Below are 22,296 nucleotides of genomic sequence, written 5' to 3'. Positions count from 1 at the left end.
ACAATAGCAGGTTCTGCTGCACGTGTCTAATAGTTCTCAGTTAACTCAGCCTGGGGAGGCGAACTATGAACCCGTATTGAGGAGAGCTGCCCTTCATGTAAAAACCAAACATACCAGTGAGAGATTTTAACCTGAGGGTGCAAAAACACAGTGCAGCTAGCGAGGAGTTTGTGACAGATCTACAGCTGAAGAGTCAGGCTTGCTATTTTGGGCGGGCTTACAGCATCCCCAGTAAGAGACCAGATTGTAACTAGAATCCAGAACAAAAAAACAAGGAGAAAAACTAAACTACTGATCCAGAATTAACCCTTGATGAAGAAATTAGAATTTGCCAAGCAACAGAAGTCACCCAGTCCAGACTGAGGGCTCAGTTGTCTTAACCTCTTGTGGGTTGTTGCCTTCCTGAGACCTTCTCAGGCAAAACAGCAAATCACTATAGCTCCCTGGGCTGATTTTCACCAGCTGCAGATCTGGTCCCACAGCCACAGACTATGAGAAAGGATTCTGCAGTTTTACCACTAGCTGCGAGGTGCATGGACACCTAATTAACCCATAAACCTAGACACGTCTTCCCTTCACCTCTCACCTCTGCATGCGAGACATTCACTCCCATTAGCTTGAGTGCCTCTCTGTGACATTCTATACCTTGGGGGAGTGTACTGTAACCCCCCTATTCCTCGTTTTTATATAATCATGATCTTACATATAAAGCATGCCTTGTAAGGTATCAGGGGAAAGGTTATGATCTGCTGAAAGTCGTTTCTCTATCCATATATGTGTATAATTAATGTATATGGAGTTATGAGAATTGTGTTGTATGATGGTCACTAAAACATGCTGTAAGTTGGGGAATCAGACAGATATTAGCTCCCCAGAGGCAACAGCAAGGAAAATAACCAACACCAAGGTGGGGTGTCAGACAACCCATCAACAGCCATTGTCCAGCAGGGGGGCTACAATGCAATGACTCACCTGCATGAGGCCACACCAGGGGAATTGTTCAACCTTGCCTGGAGACTCAGCAATGCCCCCAGACATGCCTGGACATGTGTTCTCCAAGCACGTGGACTGAGGGTATAAAACAGACAGCGTGGACACATACTGGGCCCTTCTCCTGCCCCCACCTATGCTGCAAGCAACCAAGATACTGAGAAGAAGACAAGACTCCAACACAGGAGATTGGCCCAGGTTTAAGGAACAAACCTGTATATTAAGGACTGAAATATCCAGTGGGGTGAGAAAAAACTTAATATCACTTAAAATCTACCTTTTATATTCCATAACTTTGTTTAATTGTTTATCTTTACCAGTGAGTTTGTATGAAGTGTGGGACAAATCTGCTCAGGTCTGACAAAGGCTGGTGTATGTCCACTTTCCATTGTTGAACTGGTGAACCAATTAATAAATTTGCACTGTCCATCTTGAGCAGGGCAAGACGGTATATTCCTGAGGTGCAGTGCTGGGAGCTGGGGGGATTTGGCTGGTGCCCTTCTCTGTGTGATCCATGAGTGGCTCTGGGAGCATTCATGCAATCTAGCTGGGTGTGGGGCTCCACATGCGGTTGTGCTGAGTGATCACATCACCTGGAGGGGTTTGCTGCTGGTCACTAGCGAGGCACTGGGAGACACAGCCCAGGCTGGAGACAGTTCAGGGGGCACAGCGGTCCCACAGTCCCAGGCTGCACCCTGGGGATCCCGTCACACTCTCATTCCACTCCACCTTCCATCCCCACTAGTCCATCTTCCACCCGCTCCACTCCATTGAAATGGCTCTCAGCAAGGTCTCTGATGACCTCTTTGGGCCTGTCTACACTGAACTTGGGAGCGAGTCTCCCGGCCTGGGTAAATAGACTTTCACTAGCGAGGCTCAAGCTAGGGCGCTAAAAATAGCAGTGTGGATGTTCTGGTGCAGGCTGCAGGTGGGGCTGTCAAGTTCACCTGACCCCCTAGACTTCAGGGCCTGAGCTCCAGCCCAAGCCAGGACACCCACATTGCGATTTTCAGCAGGCTTAAGACAATATTCTGTCCTCATCCTCCATGAGCGCTCCATTGCTTTCAACATTAGTGATCACGTCTTCCCTTGGTTTTCAGAATCCCACCTTGCCCTGCTTCTCCTCCTGCTTCTCTGGCCATTCCTTCCAGTACCTCTCCTCCCTCTCCCTCAGGTCCCTCTGGGCTCAGTCCTTGCCTCTTTTCCTTCAGCACCCTCTCTCTGGGTGGTCACATGCACTCATACAGCTTGCTCTGCCACTCCAGGCTGGCAAACCAATCATTCATAGAATCATAGAATAGAATCATAGAATATCAGGGTTGAAAGGGACCTCAGGAGGTCATCTAGTCCAACCCCCTGCTCAAAGCAGGACCAATTCCCAACTAAATCATCCCAGCCAGGGCTTTGTCAAGCCTTAAAAACCTCCAAGGAAGGAGATTCCACCACCTCCCTAGGTAACCCATTCCAGTGCTTCACCACCCTCCTAGTGAAATAGTGTTTCCTAATATCCAACCTAGACCTCCCCCACTGCAACTTAAATTAATGGAGATGTCCTATCTCCTAGAACTGGAAGGGACCTTGAAAGGTCATCGAGTCCAGCCCCCTGCCTTCACTAGCAGGACCAAGTACTGATTTTGCCCTAGATCCCTAAGTGGCCCCCTCAAGGATTGAACTCACAACCCTGGGTTTAGCAGGCCAATGCTCAAACCACTGAGCTATCCCTCCCCCCTTGAGACCATTGCTCCTTGTTCTGTCATCTGCCACCACTGAGAACAGCCGAGCTCCATCCTCTTTGGAACCCCCCTTCAGGTAGTTGAAGGCTGCTATCAAATCCCCCCCCCCCCACACTCTTCTCTTCTGCAGACTAAATAACCCCAGTTCCTTCTGCCTCTTCTCGTAAGTCATGTGCCCCAGCCGCCTAATCATTTTCGTTGCCCTCCGCTGGACTCTCTCCAATTTGTTCACATCCTTTCTGTAGTGGGGGGCCCAAAACTGGACGCAATACTCCAAATGTGGCCCCACCAGTGCTGAATAGGGGGGAATAATCACTTCCCTTGATATGCTGGCAATGCTCCTACTAATACAGCCCAATATGCCGTTGGCCTTCTTGGCAACAAGGGCACACTGCCTACCCACCACATAGCCCAGCCCCAGCGCGGGGAGTTGGGTTCAGAAGACTGAGCACCCTGGAGCAAACATCATCGGTGAAATTAGTGACGGAGAATGAGCCACAAAAGACCAGCATCGTCGGCTGTGGGTGTTCGGGGGACGATGAAGAGGGTGCTATGCAGAAGCACGGGGATTCCATCGGCTCCAGTCTACAAGGGGCTGCGTGATCACAATCCAGGAACCCAGCCTTTGTTCCCACACCCCACCACCCAAACAACAAACATCCCAGGGGTTAAAGATACAGGGGCAGACTCTGTTCTCCTCTATCCTTGTGTCCATCTCGCCACTGACTTGGACTGGGTCAGCCCAGTGTCACTGGGAGCAGAATTTTGGCCCAACAGACCCATGAGTCCAGAGCAGAGATAGGCAGCAAAAACCCATCCGCACTAGCTTTTAACCCCTTCCTGTGTCACTGTGCGCCAGAGATCAGGCTTCAGAAGGCTGGACTGAGGTCTCTGCAGCACCAGGAGAGTCTGACCCAGCAGCACCATCCTCGTAACGAAGTTATACCGGTCAGTACCGACTGTGCTACTGTGGCATTTCAGCACCTTGTGTCTGTTGGGGAGATGCAGAGAGCAGGGGAAAATCTCTGTGGGCTGAAGCCATGAGCTCAGCTCAGCATTAACAAAGAGAACTCATCACTACCAGCAGCCCCAAAGAAATTCTGCAGCTGAGCCCAAGACTTTCTGTAGCTTTCTAAGCCTACGGATTCTCTTCTCCCTCACTGCCCCGCTGGTGCTGTTGGTGGCCCTCCATTGACTCCAGGGGGACTACTCCAGATTTACACCCATCTAAGCTTAGAGGAGACTCAGGCCCTGTGGCTCGATTTTGGAAAGGGGTGGATAGTTACACAAACTATGGGAGGGGCTTGAACCACTCAGTAGACCTGGATTCCCCCACATTTCAGGGGTGTTCTGAGCCCATGCACAGCCCCACTGTGAGTAATTATAGAAACTAAGAAAAGGGAAACCAAAATAACATCAGTTAATCTCTCCAAGGGGTGAGAAGAACATCCTGCCTTGGCCGCTGCTGGGGAAAGGACACTGAGGGGGCTAGCAGAAAGATTGGTGACCTCATGTGGCATCTCCTGCATTCAGGATCTGTTGTATCAATATTGATCTTAAAGGCCTAGAGAGTTAAAGGTGTTTATAAACTCTTTGACAGTCCAACATTAAACAGCGATAGGCAGGTTCGGGGTTATTTTTAAACAGAGCCCTTGATTTTACGCAGTTGCTTGGCAAACACCCAGAAGCATTCGTTCCAACTGAAAGTTTCTTGGCTAAACACAAGGAATGAAAACAAGTATGTCTAGTTAAACTGCAATTGAGCGATGATGCAAAACAAACTTAGTCAGACCTTATCCAAACCTTTCCTTTTGGAGCCAAAATATCAGCTGCTTATTTTCAGAGCAACATTTCTTTGATGAAAAGGAGAAAGTTAAATTTACTCTCAGTCCTGAAGTGAAGGGCAGTCACTGATCCTTTTCTTAACATACAGACTCAAAGTGGACAAGAGACAGGAGAGACAGGACAGATGAAATATGACATTAGGTGATGTTTTTGGAATGCTGGATCACTGGTTAATTACGAGTGGAGGATTTCACTGGCAAGTCGACCACGACACCTGCTGCTTGGACCCTGGTTAGATATGCTCTGATCAGGGCAGTGATCTGGTTGGATTCTTTCTCTTGAAACAAGGCAAGTTTGGATGGACATGTTATGATTGACTTCAGGACTCGATGAAAAGCTCTGAGAGTGAGATAGGAAGCAAGAAAGAAACAGTGGGGCAGAAAATACTCAACAATGGAAGGGAATTCAATAGAGGATCAATGCCAGATGCTGGGAGTGTATGACAGGGGATGGAACACTCGATAATTGCCCTGTTCTGTTCATTCCCACTTAAGTCTCTGGCACAGGCCACTGTCAGAAGACAGGGTACCGCGCTAGATGGCTCATTGTATGACCCAGTGTGGCCATTCAATGTTCTTATCTTATGTGCCTGGGCAGTGCTGGTAGGCTGAGGACTGGATGGTGTGATAATGGGATGACTTTTAGAACTCACCAGGTGAAAACAAAGTTCCTTAAACAAAAGCAAGGCCAGCCGGTGTCCTCCTGAAAGAAAGTCCTTCAATCTGGTTTGCTCCGATCTTGCGGCCAATCCAGACGAGCTGGGATGCAAGCAGGGCCGGCTCCAGGGTTTTGGCCGCCCCAAGCAGCCAAAAAAAAGAAAAAAAGCCACGATCGCGATCTGCAGCGGCAATTCGGCGGGAGGTCCTTCGCTCCAAGCCGGACTGAGGGACCATCCGCCAAATTGCCGCCAAAAAGCTGGACATGCCGCCCCTCTCCGGAGTGGCCGCCCCAAGCACCTGCTTGACAAGCTGGTGCCTGGAGCCGGCCCTGGATGCAAGGAGGATAAGGGATGAGAGAGCTGATGGTGGGTGTTTTTCTCGAAAGTCTCTTTTTAAGAAAGCCAGAAAGGGGGGAAGTTGGCAGCATAATTCATCCCTTTCGTTTTTTTGGCCAACCTTTAGGCCTAATGTCTGACACACCGATTTTGGTTCATTTCCGGTTCCCCGTCTTCTCTTGCTTACCAAGCATGATTTTAACACAGTACTTGAGCCATATTAGTAGGCCCTTTTATTTAGACTAATTGAGTTTTTCTGTCTCCTTTTCATATCTTTTCCCAGCTACGTTTGTCATTAAAGGGACTTTTGTGAATATAGGGATCTTTTGGCAACACATGGAGGGCTCAACATTCAACATATTTGTGCAGAATTGCACACTTGCTTTGCACACACCCCCATCATGCAAACAGTCATGTGAATATAGCTGCACACGTAGCCACATGTGCTCTTTGGGCAAGCACAAATGGGAGTTTGTACCAAAGCAGGTGTGTGCACCTGGTACACGAGAACACACTGGCCTGCGTGTTTTGCAAAAAATAACAGTTCACACAAATAGTTGATGTTACCCCTTCTGCCTCTCCCCCGATGGACTAGAGGCTGTTCCCAGTCCCCTGTCCTGACTTTTGACAAGACTGGTCTATGCAATCAAAGACCCTGCTCAATCCAGAAGAGCCGAGGCCTGGAAGAGCAGAGAGATACAGAGCGTTGGGACCTGGTACATTGGCAGAGCTGTGTGTGGGCGTCCAGGGCTAGAAACGTGGGGTGCCCTACAGGGCGGGACTGAGGTACATTAACGGAGCTATGTACATACTCGCGCCACCTCAGGTTTCTTGTCTTGGGTTTTGGGGGGGAATTTCTCAAGACTACTTCAAATATCTCTGGTATCCCAGCAGCACTGTAGCTATAAGCGCCATGGCTCAGGGTCTATATCCATGAATAATTACAGTACTTAGCTCTTACACGGTGATTTTCACCCATACGTATTGTGGTTAGGTGTTCGGCTGTGTGTGTGTGTTCTCCCTGTGTGCTGCCCCAGCTCTGCGCAGACAGGGGCACAGCAGACCTACGTACTGCCCCTCTGACATAGTTAGTTACTGCCCCCTGACATGGCTCGTTATCACCCATCACCTTGTACAGGTTGGTTCGATCAAAACATCTCTATTATGTACTGTCATCCTGACTTTATCTTTCAGGAGGGGTCAGTGTGTTCCCATTATCCTTGGGGAATGTTTTTGTACCATCCTTGATATCGGGATGTTCTGGTACCACTTGATCTCGGGATGTGAGTACTCTGTGCCTAGCACTCCTTAGGAAAATGCATTTCTCACTATCAGCCCTGTTTTTGCCAGATTCTGCGAGCAGAGCTTGCCTCATACTAGGCCTCTAATAAAAGGGCTTATGTATCAGGCTCTCTTCCTACTACACAAATCAATGCACTTTTCAAAGGAGGGGAAGCGCATTATCCCCATTTTACAATTGGGGAAACTGAGGCATGGGGCTGTGATGTGACTTGCCCGAGGTCACTCAGTAAGGCCGCGGCAGAGCTGTGAACCGAACCCATGTCCCCAGCAGAGCTGTGCAAACAACTAATTTTCCAGTTCAGTAGCAAAAAAGCAGAGGGGAAAAGTTCATTTCGTGTCGATCCAAAATTATATTTTAAAAAAACATTAGCACACCAAAAAAAGGCGGGGGGAATAGTTTGGAGTGAAGTGAAACATTTAGTTTAGTTTTTGAGCTTTCTTTTACCTTTTTGGATAAAATTAGTAGACTTGAAGTAAAAGTTGAAATGAAACAGCCTTTCACATTGAAACGTGGAAAGATTTCATTTTGAAAAAATGTCAAAAAGAAAATGTTTTGAGGTTGGGGGGATTTGGGTGGTTTTTTATTTGTTTGGGGAAGGGGCGTTTTGTTTTGTTTTGTTTTTTTGTTTAGGGTTTTTTTTCAGCCAAAACAATTTGGCAAAGCCGCAAAATATTTGCAGTGACCCTTAGCAAAAAAACAAACAAAAAAAGCACCCAAAATTTTGCCCAGCTCTAATCTCTAGGCCAGGGCCTTATCTATTACACTGTGCTGTCTCTGGGAAAATTAAAGTTAAATAGAGTAGAAAGGGAACTGAAAAGGGGGTACTGTCTAGGCAGGCTGCAAAACATGGTTCTGTAGGCCTCACGGTCATCTGGACTTGATTCCTCGCTCCCATTGAAGACACTGGAAAAATTCCCATTGACTTTACTGGGAGCAGAATCAGGCCCTTAAAATAAGGAATTTATTATTTCCCTGATGCAATAATAATAAAGATAATAAGCATGATAATAAAAGCAAGTATTTATTTATTATTATTATTATGTTTCATGACTTTCCCCCCCCCAAATGCCAGGGAGTAACCCAGGGTGAGTGCCGGGGCAGGGTCAGAGTTTGCATCATAAGGCCAGATTCTGGTATCCTGACACATGCTGAGCGGTACGTCACTCTGCACCCGGGCTCAGTGGTTTCAGTGGGACGACTCACAGAGTGAGATACTCTCCAGTGTAAGGAAGGGTGTCAGAATCTGGCCCAGAAGCGGGAGCAGCTGGAAGCTGGAGAAAGCTCCTATCCCCTGTGCCTGTCAGTTTCGTGAACTTAAATCTCAGCTACAAAGCCAGATAAACAAGCCTCTGTTTTAGCTGCTGACGCCTCTTCCGCGGACCAAAGGGTCCATCGTGTGGCAGGCAGCTCGCAGTGCAGGTGCCCAGACAGGGATGTGAGCACAGTGTATGTTAGAAAACAGTAGAGAGAAGAGCTGTGAGCTTGATTCTCATCCCTCTTCCAGCAGCCTCCCCTCTGAGTTCAGTGGTTACTCCGGCTTTACTGGTGTAACAGAGAAGAATCGGGTCGCTGGCTCGTAACACCCAGAGCTCTTTGGCAGAATCAGCCTAACCCAGCCACCTCCAAGCTGCCCCCACGCTCCCTGCCAGAGCACGCGTAACATACATGGGGTGCATGTGGGGGTCATTCAGGGGGACAGGGGCAGGACACATTTGTACACAATCAAATCTGTCATATTGATCTAGTCCTGATTGATGATTTATTTCTTACACCCTTATTCCACAGGTACAAAGAATCAGTCGCAGGCCCTTTAAATTCGTATTTGTTTGTCTTTCATCCCTGTAACTCCTGTGTGCCTGCTCATTACCTGTGGCATGATTGCTCCAAGGGTCACTGGAGATCCCTGAGTTTGTCCACTGTTTATTAAGTGGGCCCCCAAGGAAAAATATAACTCTCCCTTGTTTACATGCAACATTTAATAGCAGGTCCTCATTACTAGTAGCCACTGAGCAGCCACTGAGGAATGGCCTGCGGCCAGATAATTAACCCCTGGGCACCTCATCCCATTAGCCACCGACTAACTTTCCAATTTTTAATCTGACCCTTGGGTGGAGCAGCCAAAAGCAATCAACAGCTTAACCCCGCGGCTGCTGGACAAGCCCAGTGCTTGGGTTGTTAACCTGGAGCTTTATTGACAGGTGTCTGCAGCGCGGCCGGGGATGTGGCAAAAGAAGCCGAGGAAAGCTGGGTTGCCGGGCAAGGGATCTTTGAAGAGGCAAAGATGCTGCATGTCTTTTCCTCAGTTGGGCTGGGGTCCCTCCGTCTGGGACAAGGAAATTGACACGGTGCCTGGTGGAGCAGAGTAGTGTGGGGGGGAACTATTGCGAGTGGTTGCTGATGGGGATCTGTGAGCATTGGGGGGCTGTTCACAGGACACACAGGGGCTGTCACAACACACTGTGGTTAAGAGGAATGAACTTCTGAGCATCCTAACCCTAGTAAAGATCAAATCCCCATAGTGAGTCTTGGCTGTATTTCCCGGCTCACACCAAATGTCCCACCTGCAAGCAGGGGTGTCGGCGGGGGTGCAAGTCACTTGCGTGCGCTAGGGCTTGATCCTGAACTGTTGATGTAAATGGGAGGTTTGCCATTGCTCAAATGAGAACAGGATCAGGCCCTTACTGCTCATCTAACCAGGAGCGCCGCCAGCTTTTCTGCCGCCCTAGGCAGCGGAAGGTCCCGCCCCAAAATGTCACCCCCCACAGAGGCAGCAGAAGGTCCCGCCGCCGAAATACTGCCACAGTCGCCGCCCCCCAAATTGTAATGCCCTAGGCGACCGCCTAGGTCACCTAATGGGTTGCGCCGGCCCTGCATCTAACGGGTGACAGCCCACACTGATTGCAGCTAGTGGCAGCACTGTGTGACAGCATTACCCACACGGCAATAACCATGCCTGTACGCCTGCATGTCTATCCTGCCACCGCGCCTCCAGTCCTGGGCCCCAGCACAGCAACGCTGGGGTTTTCCTGAACAGAGGAACGCAGATACTAGACAGGTAGGCAAACGGTGCCGACAGTGAACGGTGATTTTATGATGCATACATCTGCAGCTAGGCTGAGACCAAACAAATTTCATCTCACTTGTGGCCTAAACATAATGTGAAGCCAGAGGAAAGGGCAGAGTGGATCACCCTGCTGGGCCACCTGCCCAATTTTGAAGCACTGAATTTTTATATTGTCCCAAATAAAGCTTTGAACCAGTTTCTGACATTTCTGTGTCCTGTTGTAACTCCAAAGAGGCCCCGTGTGCTGCACTGAAAGCCCCACACCAGAAGCTGCAATGGTCCAAGGATCAGAAAGACCCTTGGAAACACACCCTTGTGTTTCGACATGTATCTGATTTTTAGAGGAGCTTTCTGAGCCGGCCAGCTAGGACTGGAGATGTCACAAAACAAGCTTTCTCTTCGTATCTCAGCGCTTCCAGCTCCAGGAGCTGCACGGGCCTCTGGGAGGGGAAAGTTAACCCAACTTTTACAAACTTCAAAGAAGTTTAGATTTGGCTCGTCTATTTAGCAAACAGGTTTCTCTGCTGGCCCAGGTGAGACCACGGAAAATTCTCCGCCATGCGGCGTGCGTAGTAAATTATCCATAAGGGACCAGCTCCTGCAGCACTGTCTCCGTATCTGCTTTCTCCTGTGCACCCCCAATGGGCCATCTTCTGTTTTCCATCAGATGAGTGTAAATTTAGAATACCTCCCTGGGAGTCCAGTGGGACTTTGGCCTAAGGAAGGATGGAGTGAAGGCTTTAAAATTTGGACCAAGGTTACAATTTATGATGGCCCCCAGTGATTAATGTGAGACAGACTGTACCACCTGCAGGCTCCTGAGGTACGTGTGGGCTATGACCACCTGGGAAGCCAGGAGCTCATGGCTTGCATCATGCGTCACAACCTCAGGACACAAACAGAACATTGGCAGGTTGCCGGGTTGCAAACGGTGCTGGGCGGAGAATAGAAATTCCCCTTTGCAAAGCATCCGAGATTTCAAAATCTGGCTTTGTTCTGCCCTAGAACAAATAACACTCTCAATTAGCTGAGAAGGAAAATTCCTGGGAAGAAAAATGTGTTTTGGGTCAATCAAAACATTTTGTTTGGATTGTGCCTTTTTATTTTGTATTGTATTGGAATATACAACATCACACAACATGGAAGAAACGTTTAAACTAAAAGTTGTTGCAAAAGGAAAAATTGAAACATTTCATTTTTTATATACAGAAATGGGACGTTTTCACACTGATGGAACTTTTTCGCCCCGTTTTCTGAGATGAAATTTGAGTGAAATTGACTGGATTTTGCAAAGCACTTTAAAATGTTGATGGAATGCCACAGTCCCACAGAAAACGGCTCCTTCTCTGACCAGCCCCATGGTTAGGTTGACCAGATAGCAAGTGTGAAAAATTGGGCCAGAGGATGGGGGATAATAGGAGCCTCTGTAAGAAAAAGCCCCAAATATCAGGACTGTCCCTATAAAATCAGGACATCTGGTCACCCTACCCATGGTGCACCACCGTCGCACCACAAAGCCTATGGCACATAACTGTAACCCTGCAACCCAGCACAACACAACTGGTGGGGCACTGTGACACACACAGCCGCATGACACAAAGCTGCAGCAGAGTTGTCACGATGTAGTAACTCAAACAGCGGGACGTTGCAACGCATATGCCATGACATGGTGGTAGGACAAATGGCTGGTGCCGCAACTCTACTGATGCCACCGGGTGAGAGCAAAATGCCAAACAACTCAGCCCAAGCAGCACCGCATATGGAGCACGCTGCTGGTACACAGACTGTGCCGTGCAAACAGCACAGCACTACAAGGCAGATGAAGTGAGACAAACGACCTCAAAATGGTGTGGCCCAAAGCAGACAGCCTACAAATGGCACCAAGGGGGGTAGCTAGTAATGGTTGGCAATAGCTGCTTGGATCTAGCCGCAAAAATCCAAGGCCTGGAACAGCAGGGGCTGCTGCAGGGGCAGGAGCAGAGCTGCAGGAGGGGGAAGATGGCTCAGCCCCTGCCTCTCCTCTGCTGATTGAATGATCTGGGAGAACCGCTGTCCGGGATTGTGCTGTAGGGAGCCAGGCTGCCACACTCTGACAGACCCCAGTCATCAGCAGGGGGATTGAACTGGGGCCTCTGTGCATGAGGCCTCTACAGCATGAGCTAAAAGCCAACTGCTTGTTAGCTTAGGGTGTCGAGCAAACTCATTTAACTTCTCTAAGTGGTGCCGAAACCTGGGACAGGACACCACGCCCAGAAGGTGTGTGGGTTACATGGTGACATCACTTCCTGATGTATTACATCTCCGGGGCAACACCTGCGCAAACCAGGTGCACGTCCCAGGAACCATTGCTGGGATAGGGCTTGGGCCGCCACGGTCGCTCGCAGACAGGCCGGGCCAGAGCCCCGCTTTCCCAGCCGCCCCCTGGCCCCTGTTTGAGTTGAGCAAAGTGGGGGCCTTTGGGCCTTGGATATGCCCCAGAATTCTTTGTACCAGCTGCCACAATGCCTCATTGGAGGCACCGGCTGCAGCTGGCGCAAAGGTTGATGGGACACATTGGAGCCATAAAGGCTACGGTGCCTGACCGAAGAAACAGGGACACAGACAGTGCCGGGAGGAGCAAGGAAGGGATTCATTTCTGAGACAGGCAGGCTGCGGAGGGTAAACAGGGAGGCCAAAGCCTGCTGCGGCCTAGAACATCAGGCCCAGGCATCTGAACCAAACTCTCAGAAAACCCCTGCCCCTCATCACCCACCGCCTCCAGGCTCCCAGGCCTCGCTCGCTATTGACATAAGAAGATGCACTGACAGTGTCTGTTTGTGCAGAGTCCGAGTGGTTGCCCAGCGTCCCCAGGGAAGCTCTTAGATCTGAACGTGTCGGTTTCATTAAGTGGAAACTGATGCAAAATCCCCCAGCGGAACTGGCAACTGTTACAACCTGCTAATTGGCCCACCTGCGTCCAGGCCTTCCCGGCCAGTGCTAATCAACCCTACTGTGGCCTGGTGCTATGTTTACCATCCATCTCGTTAACGCTAATTGGACTCACAGCCAGAGCGGCACCCCCGGGAGGGGAGCTGGCTGGAAAAAACTTTAGATAGTTTTAACTTTGTCTTGTTTGTAGGTCAGGCAAGAAAAATCAGCTGAAGGCCCATAAATATACTCTCAGGTCTCCAGTTCCTTTCACGCCATGGGCCACTAGAGCCAAATTCTACCAGCGGGGGGTGGGTGTGTTGCTCCCATAGAAGTCACTGGTATGTGCTCATCCACAGAGAGAGAGTTTAGTCTAGGGCAGCAGTGGAGAGCCCCACCTGATGGGTGCCTGGGACCAAACTCATCCCTGTCACTCCACTTACATCAAGGAATAGATGACTGGGGGTCCTGTTTGCTGCTCAGGCCACGACTACGCTAACTGGTGAGCCAAGTGCAACGCCAACAGATCCCAGTCGTTGGCGGGTGGGATTGAACCTGGGGCCGCTGGAGCTCAGTGCATGAGCCTCTACTGCATGAGCTAAAAGCCACCTGGCTGTCAGCTAAGGCTGCAGGTCAGACGCATTAATCTCTCTCTCTGAGTGGTCTCGGTGCCACTAGATAGGACAGAGCACCACACCCAGAAGGCGTATGGGTTACACAAGCAGGTATCTCCGCCTGGCTGGTGGTCATGCTGAGTTGGTTGTGTGCTACATTCCCCAGGTGTGTGTGATGGAGAAAGCATGGGCCCAGGTCTCCACTTGCTGTATACCAGTGTCACGCCATCGAGCTGAATTCTCTCTGGGTAGGAACTGGCGCAGGGGTATTCCAGTTCCCAGCCCCACCCGCCCAGCAACGTCAGCGGAATTACTCTTGATCTACATGGGCGAGGTCCGTGGGGTCAGAATCAGGCCCGGTGGCTTTGCCCATCCCTGGCCCATGCCAAGGTCCGTCTAAGGCAGGCCCTGAGGCCTAAGTCTTCCGCACAGAGTGAGCCTTTGAGGAGCATGTGGCGTGGCAAGGAGCCGGCTGATGCTGCTCCAGGATTCAGGGGGCAGGCCTCCGCTAGCACCTAGGTACCCCGACTCACCCAGCGTGTGACGCGCACACTGCCAGCTCTCAGGGCCGGGGAATTTGTGATCTCGCCCTGCTCTGCATCGCCAGCTTCCAGCCCCACAAACGCTGCTTCCGTCAAGCAGGGCTTAGCAAAGGCCTGATGGCTCCTGCAGCCTCCTGATCTGTCTCTGCGCTCTGAGGAGTAGCTTAGACCCTAAGGGTACATCTGTACTGCAATAAAAACCCACGGCACCAAGGGCCGGCTGAGTGGGGCTCGGGCAGCAGGGCTGTAAAAGTGCAGCATAGAAATTTGGGCTTGGGCTGGAGCCTGAGCTCTGAGACCCACCCTCTACGCAAGGTCCAAAACACATGTACCCCTCTCCCACCACAAACCCTGCCTGCCCTGCCACACAGCTAGACCTGGAAGGCTTCGATTTTTATCAGTACGTGTCAGTAAACGTCGCTCCACGGCACACCCACAATCCGACAAACCATATTTCTGACAATAAAAATCGAAATAGACAGCTCAGCAAAGTACAAAACAGGTTGCTGGAGAACTCAGAGTTTGGCGGAAAGATATTTACTGGGCGTACATTGACATGCGATGTTGACAATTTGTGTTTTCGTGGTTATAAAACTTTCATTTTTTGACTCTCAACGTCTACTGTCATTCAATTATTGTCACACACACACACACACACACCATTGTCTGGCCCCTCCATGATTTCCTGCAAATGTGAAAATTTTGACCAATGCACATAAAAAAAATGTTCAAAATCCCGAATTTTGCACAACAGTGAAAATGTAAATTGATAAAAATGGGAAAAAATGCTTACACTGACCCATCCCAGCCCCTACATGCCTCACAACACACAGTCCTCTGCCCCCAACACACACACTGACACACCCCAACCCTACACACCTCAAAACACAGAGACACACACACACACTTACCCACAGCCAAACAGCCTGTTCAAACATCCACACTCCTCCAGACTCAAAGCCCACTGCAGGCACGCCCCCCCATACCCCTATACACACACCCTACCCCCCAACCACGTCCCCCTCTGCTCCACTCCCTCCAGTAAGACATAGGCTAGCGCACCCACACCACAAAACACATCATGCCTCTAACTCACGCTACCTGTCTCACTTGGCCCCTCCACACACACACACACAACCTCCGTTGCACACCCACCACACTCTCTGGGCACCCACCCAGATTGGCCCCATGAGGCCCTTTACTCTCCTGGCCATGAGCCCAAATGGAGGAGGCCTTCACTCTGACCCCAGAGTGGGCCACCACCATCATCCACACCCCGCCCAGAAATCCATGCCTAGGCTGTATCACACTGTGACGAAGTGGGACTGTTCTTAATGTTTTCCTCAGTTTCCCCTATGCAGTTCTTAAGTATCTAGGTGCTGGGATAAGGGTGTATGGTTGCTGTCTCCTAGCAACAGATGGCAGAGGTGGGATGTACGGCACCCCGTAAATGGCACTTCTTGCAGTAAGTGACCGGGGAGCAGTAAAACAGGGGGGATACCAAGGACCATGCGTGCTAAAGGCTCAGAGAGGGACGGTTTCAGGGGGTGATTAACCCCTAGGAGTGTGTGACCAGCAAGAAGGACTGTTGGAGTAACGGGGTCCCCCTGAGGACTGCAGCGAGCAGTCTCAGGGGCGGAGGAGCTTGCCGCTCGACCCTGGGAGAGAGGTGGTGACCTCGAGAAGGGCTGGCACACCAGGGGTTCTTCCTGGAAACCATGGGGAGCTAAGAGCACACGGGCCTCTGAGTCCAAAGCAACTTGGGAACAGCGGAGTGATGGCCTATCACCATCTCCTCAAGAAGGACATTGTAATCCTGTGCAAAAAGAGAGGGTTACGCATTGGGAAGTTCACCACGGCCCAGTTAATCGTGCAGCTGGAGGACGAGGACTGCTCTAAGGAGCAGATTCCTGACCCAGATGGGGCTACAAGAGGATCTGGAAGTAGCAGGAACAGTAGCCAGGCATCCCCAAGAGTCTGGTCCCCAACTGGACGGAGGTCTTCACGATCGGGTTCCCCATCGCGGGGTCGGACACAGATGGGACTGGAGCTGAGTCTGAGAGAGCGAGAGGACCGTGAGAGAGAGCAAGAGCCCGAGGAAAAGCCGCAGGAAAAGCAGCAGCAGCATGGACTGGCGATGGTGGAGCGGAGAGGCATAGGGGGCTCCCCAGGGGTGAGTGGGGATAGACCCTGGCTGCCAGTTCCGCAGGGAACCTCGACACTAAATTGCTGCCCCTGGTTAAGGAAGTGGGGGGATGTGGATGCCCACCACATGGCCTTTGAGCAGGCTGGTGATTTGAACCAGGGGGACCCTGCGGAAAAGCCCTGGTATCTAGCTCCCTTGCTGGATCCCAAGGCCATAGACGCAGTCAGACAGATGGGTGGGGTGGTGGACAGGCTCCTACTCCAGGCCCCAATCTATATGTCTGCGTGGAGTCTCCTGGACTCAGGCCCCTCAGAACCCTAGTGGAAGCGGAAGATGGTGGTCAACGGGGAGACCTGCCTGGGGTGGCAAGACCCTGGGACAGAGAGAACTGTTGTCGGGCCCCGGGTGATGCAGCCACAGATGCTGAGGGGCTGTGTGACCTGGGTGAAGATCCCCGGGATGAAGCCCCTCGCCCTGCCTATGGCCCGGATCCCTGTGCAGACCCAGGAGGGGTCGGGCTGACTGGTCGTTGGGGTTCTCATGCATATCGGCTGTGAGGTCCTGTTGGGGGGTGACTGTGTCGCTTTGGGACAGGATCCAGGCCCCGCTCCTGTAACGGCCGAGGATTTAAACTTGAATCCAGGGAACCAACTGGCTAAGATGGAAATGGTCAGTGAAAATGCAAATGACCTGGCTGGCAGGAGGGAGGGGCTGCTGGGCTCTGGGTACCTGCCTGCCTGTGACCAGACCCCTGGGGCTGAGTGGGAGGGAGAGATGCTCCCCGCCCCCCTGCACACCGGAGAGGGGGCTCATGCTGGCTCTGATGCTGTGACCAGAGCAGAGAGCTCGCTGCCTGCCCCACTGGGACAGCCAGGGCAGCGCTGAGCATGGTGGGAGCTGAGACCCCAGCTGAGTGGGGGGACACCCAGGCAGGGCAGGTTGGCTGCCAACCAGGCTTGCCTGGTCCAGACGTGCTGCTTGGAAGTGATCCCACGGCAGGGAGGGAGCTACCAGGGACAGGGCTCGGGGGGGGGGGGGTGACCCCAGGCCCAGCCAGCGAGAGGGAGCAGGTCCTACTCCCTTCCCTAGCAGCTGAATTCCAGACCGAGCTGCAGAGGGATCCCTCCTTGGAGAAGCTGAGGGAACTTGCTGGCCACAGCGCTGCAAACCCCTTTGGGGAAGGCTGCAGGGACAAAGTCCTGTGGGAGAAGAGATTCCTGTACCAGGAACGGGCTCCCCAAGGGGAAGTAGAACTGTGGGGAATCGGGAGGCAGCTGGTGGTGCCCCAGGAATCCACAGGATTCTTCCCTTTCGAGCTGCTGTATGGGAGGAAAGTGAGGGGACCCCTGGACCTGGAAGGGGAGGATTGGGAGGAGAAGGGGGAAGACTCCCTGGTGAATCTCTTCCCTAAGGTGGGAGCCAATCTCCCCATCAGGTGTTCCCCATTCAGAGTCACTGGGAAAGTAGCCCAGAACCTGGAGAGAGAGGTCAAGGACATGCTGGCTTTAGATGTGATCCAGCCGTTCAAAAGCCCATGGGCCTCACCCGTGGGGCTGGTCCCCAAGGAAGACGGGATGATCTGGTTCTGCGGGGACTATTGGAAGCTTAAAGCCATCACCGTGTCCGATGCCTACCCCACGCCTAGGCCTGGGGAGATTCTAGACAAGCTGAGGGGGATGGAGAACTTGGCCCTGGCGTACATCGATGACGTGTGTCTTTAGCCAGACCTGGGAGGGACATGTGTCCCAGGTGAAGAGGGTGCTGGACTGCCTCAGGGAGGTGGAACTGACGGTAAAAGCTGGAAAGTGTAAGGTGGGGACGACAGAGGTGTTGTATCTCGGCCACAAGGTGGGGAGCGGCTGCCCAAGCCCAGAGCTTGCCAAGGTCAAGATAGGGGCTATTAACCAAGAGAGCCTGAATCGCAGCCCTCCAGACCAAAGTGCTGGGAGAAGACCAAGTCCCAGTTTGAACCCCAGGGGTATTGGGGTGGCAAAAAGGCATGGGCCGCATAAACCTTCCCACATGCGGCCTGCGAGTGCCATCAAGCGCACTCAAACTAAGGGAGGGCATGAAACTGGAAGGGCCTGGTGTAACTCTCATCAAGGAATGGGAGAAATGTTGGGGCATCCATGGGAACGTTGGTGGGTTCGAACTTCCCCAGGTCACTGGCTGCAATGACCCCGCTCAGTTTGGTCTCGAAGGGGGGAGAGATGTGACGAAGTGGGACTGTTCTTAATAAAAAGAAGAACAGGAGTACTTGTGGCACCTTAGAGACTAACAAATTTATTAGAGTATAAGCTTTCGTGGACTATAGCCCACTTAAGCTTGTGCTCTAATAAATGTTAGTCTCTAAGGTGCCACAAGTACTCCTGTTCTTCTTTTTGCGGATACAGACTAACACGGCTGCTACTCTGAAAACTGTTCTTAATGTTTTCCTCAGTTTCCCCTATGCAGTTCTTAAGTATCTAGGACTTGGGATAAGGGTATGTGGTTGCTGCAGAGCAAAGGGCCAGTGTACATAAATGCCCGACACTCTGTCTCCTAGCAACTGATGGCCTTGGCCCCTCCTCTGCAAAGGTACCAACTGAAGGTGTTGGAGACAAAGGGATCAGGTGACCTCCTGGCCTGTGAAAGGGACAAAGCCCAGAGAAGGAGGGGCTGGACGGGGGTTGGAGTTTGGAGCTAGCTGGGGACTGGAAGGGAGGGCAGATGGGGGGTCTGCCTCGCGGGTCCCCAGAATGGACCCAGCAGAGGGGTCCCATTCGCTGGACCTACAGGCTCTGTTTTAGACCATGTTCCTGTCATCTAATAAACCTCTGTTTTACTGGCTGGCTGAGAGTCACGTCTGACTGCCAAGTGGGGGTGCAGAACCCTTTGGCTTCCCCAGGACCCCGCCTGGACGGACTCGCTGTGGGAAGCGCACAGAGGGGTAGATGCTGAATGCTCCAAGGTCAGACCCAGGAGGTGAAGCCGTGTGAGCTTCTTGCCCTGAAGACGGTCTGCTCTGAGGGAGAGGAGGCTCCCCAAAGTCCTGACTGGCTTTGTGGGGAGCAGTTCCAGAGCATCGCCCAGGGACTCCGTGACACACACCTTAACACAAGTACGGCCACACTGGCTCAGACAATGGTCCAGCTGGCCCTGTATCCTGTCTTCTGGCAGTGGCTGGTGCCAGGTGCTTCAGACCCGTGGTTCTCAACCAGGGGTCCAGGGCCCCTTGGGGGGCAGCGAGCAGGTTTCAGGGGGGCTGCCAAGCAGGACAAATGTTAGACTAGCTGGGACCCAGGCAGGGCCGGCTCTAGGATTTTTGCCGCCCCAAGCAGAAACAATTTTGGCCGCCCCCCTCCCCCCGGGTTTTTTCTTACCCCACCCCCCGGCCCCGCCTCAGCTCTGCCCCTTCCCCAAATCCCCAGTCCTGCCTCCTCCCCCCAGGCTTTCAAGCCTAGGAGGGAGGGGGAGATCCCGAGCGGCCGTGGCGCGCGAAACAGCTGATTCGCGCGCCGCTGCTCACCCTCCCTTCCGGGTTTGAGAGCCTGGGAGGGAGGGGGAGACTCAGTTTAAACCCATTGCTTCTTGTTCTATCCTTAGAAGCTAAGGTGAACAAGTTTTCTCCCTCCTCCTTATGACACCCTTTTAAATACCTGAAAACTGCTATCATGTCCCCTCTCAGTCTTCTCTTTTCCAAACTAAACAAACCCAATTCTTTCAGGCTTCTTTCATAGGTCATGTTCTCAAGACCTTTAATCATTCTTGTTGCTCTTCTCTGGACCCTTTCCAATTTGCTCTTCTTAGGGACACCCAGAGCATGGAGTTGCATCCCTGACAATCTTGGCTAACAGCCATTGGTGGATCTGTCCTCCATGGACTTTGCTAATTCTTTTTTGAACCCAGTTAGACTTTTGGCAACATCCTCCCTCTCCAGCCTCGTGTGATGGGGACTAAGGGGTGGTAAGTGCGGCCTTGTCTTTGCAAGCAAAGACACAACCCTTTAGTTTTACACTGAGGTAAACTAGGTGAGGTCAGCACTGTACTCCTAGCTGGGGTTGACCTCGCAGTAAAGCTAAAAGCCCAGATCGGCAAACGTATGTAGGCACCTGTCGTCTATTGATTCCAGTAGAAGTTAGGAGCCAAAATACTTGGAGGATCTAGGCCAAAGCCCCTTGTCATCACTGTGTTTTTACCTCAGAATAGCTCCCACCGTTACCCTGAGGCCCGCACCTTTTTAGCAGTGAGGACAAGGCCCGAGCTCTGTAGCTAGATGTAACAAACAGGGCATTTGTGAATGTATAAGTAGTAACTAAGAGCCCAGACGAGAGTGCAAATGACAAGCAGGACAACGGTGTAGATGGACAGGGCCAGATTCGGTCTCCACTCACAGCCGTGTGAATCGGGGTAACTCCATAAAGTCAGTGGAGCTACAATGGTGTGAGATTAGAATCAGATCCCCTAGATCTTACAGAGACACACAGAGAAATGGCTTTGAATGGGCAAAGGGAAGCAGCTGAAGTCTCTTTGACATCACCAAAGCTTAACACAGCCCCTGCTTCTACAGCCAGAGCTGTATATATAGGGCCCCAAACCTGCCCCTCCCCCTGTTATTAGCATAACCCTACCAAAGAGCTAGCTCCCTCTATAAATGGCCTGGCCTTCATTTTGGATTCCTTTCTTCCAGGCAGACACAGCTGTGGAGGTAGCTAGTGGGTTGGCTGTAGGTAGCTTTAAACCCAAAGGTATCAGAACAAAGAAACAAAGGCAGGGGCAGCCACTGAGGAATGTAGCTTTTATTTCAAAGAATGGAAATCTTCCCCTATGTTTGGGCCTCAAAAATCTCAACTCCACAAGCCTTAGAGATGGAGGGGAATATGCTTTGCCCACCCCAGACTATAAGGAAGGGAGTTTATTAGCATTGCCATGGGAAACTGAGGCACAGCGAGGGGAAGTGACTTGCCCAAGGCCATAGGTGGAGTAATTGGCAGAGCTGGAACCAGGATCACAGAGTCCTGGCTCTGAATCCCCTTCTCTGACTGCTAGGACATGCTGCCCGCTCCTTATGGGGGACGCTAAGTCAGATGTACCACTGCTAGGAACAGTGTAGTGCCTGAGAGATGGCTACGTGTTCCTGCAGATACATGAGGAGCAGAGAGGCTCATTAGGGAGAAGGCCAGTGTCAGGACCCACTCACTGCGGCAGACACGGTCACACCACGTATAAACCAAGTACTCTTCCCGGCAGCCTGGCTGCTGGCTTGCAGGCCCCGTTGGCTCTGATCCCATCAGATCTCCCTTCTCCTGGTCAGTGATGAGAGGAGAGGCTTTCAGGCGACACCCAGACGCTGCAGGGAATGGTTTGGATAACCCACAAGCTTTCCTCTAGCACTAGGGCAGTGAGAATTCACGCGGATTCTCCATCCTGGGCCATGTTTAAATCAGGAGCGGCTTTTTCCCCCTTGTTGCCAGCACAGAGTGCCCGAGGCAAAGCAACAGCGGGTTCGTTGCCCGGTGTGCTTCGCGTCAATAAACACACCAGGTGGAGAAGCAAACAAAGTTTATTTGGGATCCCAAAGCGGTGCAAGGAGACTGGCACATCTCAGATCAAGCACATTAACAGGAACAGTTTTTCTTCTTTTATACATTTTGCAGGTAAGCCTCACCCCCCCCCCCTTTCCCCTCTAGCCCTCCCTTTCTCCCCCCATTCCTCCCTCTACCCCTCCCGTCCCTGGTAATAGTTAAGTCATTCTTGGCAGCTATAAGCCTAGCTTGTTAGTAACTTCTTTAAACCGTTATCTTGTCCTTTCTCCCTTCAGCCAGAAACATGCAGGCCTCATTATTACCGCTTGAGCAGGGGGTTGCACACAGATAACTGGTTGCTTACATATTCCAATTGCACCTGGCTTTTGAGGTTGATTAGAGTTTAAACATGGAAGGATAGAGTTTGGTTCACTTAGGCCTAGTGCAGGAAGGCTTCATTGACACTTAGTGGCCTTCCACCCTCCCAAGTTACCTAGGGTGAGGCCTAGTGACGTCAACAACTCCCTCCTTTGAGAATACTCAACAAGCCTTTGGCTGAGTTTTCTCATATTCTGTGGACAAGATATGATTAAGTGCTATGAAGCTGGGGTTTTCAATGAGAGGGTATGCTGGGATTTCTGGGGAACGGGGGGC

This window comes from Malaclemys terrapin, chromosome 1 (genome assembly GCF_027887155.1).
Source record: "Malaclemys terrapin pileata isolate rMalTer1 chromosome 1, rMalTer1.hap1, whole genome shotgun sequence".
Lineage (NCBI taxonomy): Eukaryota > Metazoa > Chordata > Testudines > Emydidae > Malaclemys > Malaclemys terrapin.
The sequence above is the reverse complement of the archived record's forward strand: the minus strand, read 5'-3'. Positions refer to the sequence as shown.